At 38.3% G+C, this 5,513-nt stretch overlaps 1 pseudogene; it reads left to right on the top strand.

Moving 5' to 3' along the window:
- Positions 1-4,069: 4,069 nt before the first annotated feature.
- On the top strand, positions 4,070-4,465 carry LOC109383590 (40S ribosomal protein S15a pseudogene; annotated as a pseudogene).
- The last annotated feature ends 1,048 nt before the right edge of the window (positions 4,466-5,513 follow it).

Below are 5,513 nucleotides of genomic sequence, written 5' to 3'. Positions count from 1 at the left end.
TACAATAATAATAATAATAAATGGATAGACTCCTGAGAAACATGGAACCTCGGCCAGGACATCACATTAGGATGTGATTTAAGATAAGATTCTATGGGAGCTAAAACTACACAGTGCAGTTGCAATTCTCCCTGGTAAGCTGGCAGTACTAGAGTAGATTGAGAGAACAAAGCAGAGGTTAAAAGTTAATGGCCAAAGGCCCTAATCTGACTAGTGAATGTGTTTTGCTTTGCTCACACAATGATTTAGCATTTTTTGGTCCATTGAAACATTTAAAAATTATTTAAAAGTTGGATTTCTGACTTCTTTGAAAATCTGGACCACACAGCCATTGACTGCATGTGGTTTTCTAAAGTTGGAAAACCAGTGCCTCAGACAGTCGCCCATCATACTCTCCAGTCAACTCGTCCTATTCGTGGAGCACCTTCATACAGTGGGAAATTCTCTAATGAGCTCCAAGCATTCACACTCTTGTTTTTCAAAAGTAACTTATGTTTATAGATCAGAGACATGCTAGTTTCACTGTTGTTATTCTATTGTAAAAAATTTAAGACTACGTGTTTATTGTTACCTGAGTGAAATGAACATCAACCAGAATGAACTGCAAGGGTATCTGCCAAGTATGCACTACTTAAATTATGTTTACACAAACTCCATGATCCAGCTATCCTGCTCTTGAATGGACATCCCAGAGAAGGTCTCACAATGGCTCAGAAACCACACATACGATGATGTTCATCCCAGTGTGAGTGTAACAGTAATAGGACTGGAGATAATCTGCTTATCCATTGCAGGGGTGAATGACTACGCAAGTGGATACATTAAGCAGAAGATTGGATACAAGTGTCTGGCATACCAGAGAAGTGTCTGGGTATAATATAGAGAGTCATCAATACATAGATGGCATTTAAAGCCACAACACTTAATAGATCACTTAGGGTGTAGATAGATAGGAGAGGCTAAAGCCAAATCTTAGATACTCCTACATTTAGGGAGATCGTACAGAGGAAGAAGCCAACAAGGAGAGTAATAAAATGGAATGTCTGGTGAAGAGGAAGAAAAGGGGGACCAGGTCACCTGATGCTGAGAAGTTCAGCAGGCTGGGACTCTAGTGAGAAGCAGGTTATTTATCCTGACCTTGATAAAAGCTGTTTCTGTTTCTTGGTCGAAACAAAAGGCAATTAAAATGGATAGAGGAAGGGTGGATGAATGGCTCAGTTGGTTAAGAGCTCACTCAAGAGTGTGAGCTCTGAGCAACAGGGTCACCGGTTTGATTCACAGCCTGAGCTAAGCTGCTGATGAGTTGCCAACAGGTGGCAGGATGGCTCAGCTAAAAAAAAAAAAATGGATAGAGGAGAGAATGGGAGGTAAGAAAGAGAAAGTTGTCAGTTAACCTTTTTAAAGAATTTTGCTAGGAAAGTAAAAAAAGAGATGATATCTCAATATCTAGCAAGAGGCCTAGAACAAGGTAGATCTTATTTTAAAAGATGGTTTTTATTAAGACATGATTGACAATCCTGGGGAAGAGTCTGGTAAAGATGATTAGATTGATGTACAAGAGAGGAAGGGAGTAAGTTCCCTGAGAAGGTGTGAGGGGACAGCTTCCAGAGCATATGCTTAGGATAGGCTATGTGGCTCCTGAATCCAGGTTGGTTGGTGGAACTAGGGATGAAGTAATTATTCATTTCTATTTTCTCTGAGAGTGTGAAATATAGCCATCAGTCAAAAGTGAGTGATTCGGGGCAAGTTGGAGGTTTGATAAAAGAGAATTTGTGAAATAGTCACCTCATTTATAAGAGAACTACTGCTGTTGGCTGAATCATTTTTGTTACAATAGAGGTTATAGTTTAAATGCCCTTTTCTTAGAAACTTCTCTTAGCTACTGTTAACATTCACACATCATGGTGTCATTATGTTTACGTGCCTCTATGTTCCCTCTTACCACTTCCTCAGTCAGGGTCTAGGTTCAGAGAAACTTCTCAAAGAGGAAGTGAATAAAAGTAATTATTAAATAACCAGCAACACTGTCATCTTGATTAGAAATTTAAGTATACCTCCTAGAACAGTCCCATAACTTGCTTTCAAATAACTGTAGAAACAATTTCATACAGATACTCGCCTTTAAAAATCAGAGAGCTATTAATGGGGAAATGACTCACAAGGATGCAGACTTTGTAGGGAGAAAAGTATCAGCAAAACCAATGCCTCTTGGCATTTAATCAATAAGAAGATATTTAGAATGAAATCGGTTCACAAATATATTACTTTGTTCTAGAACTCTCTGGGTTCCATATACTCTTGATAGAATGCATGTTTTCCTTTTTCCGAGAAGCTCTATTAAGATTTGGAGGAATAAGTTCTCATTATATGTCTTAATTAATTCTTTAAAAGCTGAAATTAGTGTGGGTAGCTGACACTTAGACACAACTTTCCTTCATTTCACTTCAGCCTGAAAAACTTCCTTTACAAGTATTTGTAGCACAGGTCTGCTGCTGATGAACTTTCCTAGCCCTAGTTTACCTAAAAATTTCTTCAGTTTTTTCCTTCATTTATGAAGGATGTATTTGCTGGCCATAAAATTTTGGGTTGATGCTTCCTCCTCTACTCCCCCAACACCATAAAGAGACCATGCCACTGTTCTGGCCTTCTTTATTTATTCTAATGAGAAGACTGTGGTCATCCCTATTGCTGTCCTTATGTCCTTGATCCCTGGCCTTTTTCAAGTTTTTCTCTTTATCTTTGGTTTCCACCAGTTTGACTATCATGTGCCATGGCTTTCTTTGCATGTATGCATCAGTCCGCTTGGGATTCACTCAGGTTCTTGAATCTGTATATTTATGTGTTTCATCATATTTATAAAATTATGGGTAGTTTTTTCAAATATTTTCTCTCACTTTTTTCTTCTGTATTTCTGGGACTCCAAGTATATCCTTTGTTACTGAGGCCCTGTTCATTTTTTTTAACTTTTTCCTTTTTTTATTTTTCAATCAGATAATTGCTATTGATCAATCTCCAAGCTCACTGATCCTTTGGCCATTATTAATTCCTCAATTTTATATTTTATTTTCAGTTATAGAATTTACATTTAGTTATTTTCCAAATAGCTTTATTGGGGTGCAGTTTAAATACATTTTACCTATACAAGGTAATGATTTTAGTTTATTATTATTTTTAAAAAAATTTTATTGGGGAACTGGGGGAGGGGAACAGTGTTGGGGAATCGGGGAGGGGGAACAGACAAGTTGCTGTCCTTTTGTTCTTTTGTCTAGTTGTGGAGGATGTTGCTTCACTGGCCCATGTTGGTAATGTGATTACTGCACTCTTCCCAGCTGAGGCAGATCAGTCACCAGCCATTGGATGGCCACTCACGGTGGCTCACGGCAGTTCTCGCTGGCTTCTGGCCACTCACGCTGGCTGCCAGCTGCTCACAGTAGCCCATGGCAGCCCACTGCAGCAGGGGTTGCAGCCTACACTGTCACCAGCGACTCATGACAGCCCAGCTCCAGGTGGAGCTGTTGTTCACCATCTTAGCTGTAGAGGGCGGAGCATCACTGGCCCTCATGTGGGATCCGAACCGGGGCCCTGCTGCTCAGAGCTGGCGTCCCAAGTCAACTGTTAACCAGCATGCCACTTGGCCGGCCCAAGGTAATGATTTTATGTGTACAGAGTTGTGCAACTATAACCACAAACTAATTTTAGAACATTTTCATCATTCCCCCCAAAAAACCTGGCACTCATTTACAGTCACTCCTATCCCCACCTTCTTTTCCAGGTAAACACTAATCTTCCTGTCTTTACATATTTGCCTATTCTGGACATTTCTTTTAAATAGCATCACACAACATGCAGTCTCTTGTCTCTGGCTTCTTTAGCTTAGCATGATGTTTCAAAGTTCATTTATGTTGTACATGTATTAGTACTTTGTGTCTTTTAATTGCTAAATGGAATCCAATGAATAGGCCACATTTTATTCATCCCTTTTCAAGTTGGTGGACATCTGGGTTCTTTCCACTTTTTGGCTATTATAAATAATACTGCTGTCTGTCCACCATCTTTCTGTGCCACCATAATGGTGCACATGAATGTCCTAGCTGATGCTCTCAAGAGCATCAACAACGCCTAAAAGAGAGCCAAAGTTCCGTTAGATTCTTATTAGGCTGTGCTCCAAAGTCGCCATTCAGTTTCTCCCTGTGATGAAGCAGCGTGGTTACATTGGCGAATTTGAAATCGTTGATGATCACAGAGCTGGGAAATTGCTGTGAGTCTCACGGGCAGGTTACACAAGTGCGGAGTGATTGGCCACAGGTTTAATGTGCAACTCAGAGACCCTGAAACATGGCAGAACAACCTGCTCCCATCCCGCCAGTTTGATTCCATTGTACTGACAACCGCAGTGGGTGTCAGGGGCCAGGAAGAAGAAAGATGAAAACACACAGGAGGGACAATCCTGGGATTCTTTTTCTAGGGATGTAATGCATACATGCAAATAAAATGACTCAATGGACAAAATAACAATAATAGTAATAATAACAGCAACAATAATAATACTGCTATGATCATTCATGTACAGGTCTTCTTGGGGAAATATGTTTTGATTTCTCTTGAGTACATACTTAGGAGTAGAATTGCTGAGCCACCATATAGTAAGTCTGTTTTTAACATTTTTAAGAAATTGTAAAACTCTTTTCCAAAGTGACTATAACATTTTCTATTCCCATGCACAATATGTGAAGGTTATAGTTTCTCTACATCCTATCAAACACTTGTTGGTGTCGTTTTTTTATTATAGCCATTCTTGTAGATGCAAAGTGATATTTCATTCTGGTTTTAATTTACATTTCCCAAATAACTAACGATATTGAAAATCTTTTTATGTGCTTACTGACCATTCATATTTTTTGGAAATATCTATTCCAACATTTTGACCATTTTAAATTGGGATATTTGTCTTCTTATTATTGAGGTATAAGAGTTCTTTATATATTTTGGTTACAAGCCTTTTATCAGATTTGCAAATATATCCCTCCCCCAGGTCTGTGGCTTATCTTTTCTGTCTTAGTAATATCTTTTAAAGTACAAAATTTTCATTTTGATCATGACTTATTTATCAATATTTTTCTTTTATTTCTTGTGGTTTTGGTGTCAAATCTAGGAAATTTTGCCTAATTCTAGGTCATGAAGTTTTTTTCTTATTTTTCTTCTAAAAGTTTAGTTCTTACATTTAGGTCTATGATTCCTTTTGAATTAATTTGTGTGTATTCTGTGAGGGAAGGTTATAATTTTTTTTTTTTTGCATGTGGATGTCCAAATCATCTCAGCATCATTTGTTGAAAAGACTGTCCTTTCTTCATTGAATTACTTTGGCATGTTTGTTGACAATCAATTGACCATAAAAGGAAAGGTTTAATTCTGAACTCTCAACTTTGTTCCATTTATCTAGGTGTCTATTTATATGCCAGTACCCTACTCTCTTGATTGTAGTAAGTTCTGCAATTGGGAACTGTTTGTACTCC

The sequence above is a fragment of the Hipposideros armiger genome, unplaced genomic scaffold, assembly GCF_001890085.2.
Source record: "Hipposideros armiger isolate ML-2016 unplaced genomic scaffold, ASM189008v1 scaffold_86, whole genome shotgun sequence".
Taxonomy (NCBI): domain Eukaryota; kingdom Metazoa; phylum Chordata; class Mammalia; order Chiroptera; family Hipposideridae; genus Hipposideros; species Hipposideros armiger.
This window is presented reverse-complemented; position numbering and strand designations above follow the sequence as displayed.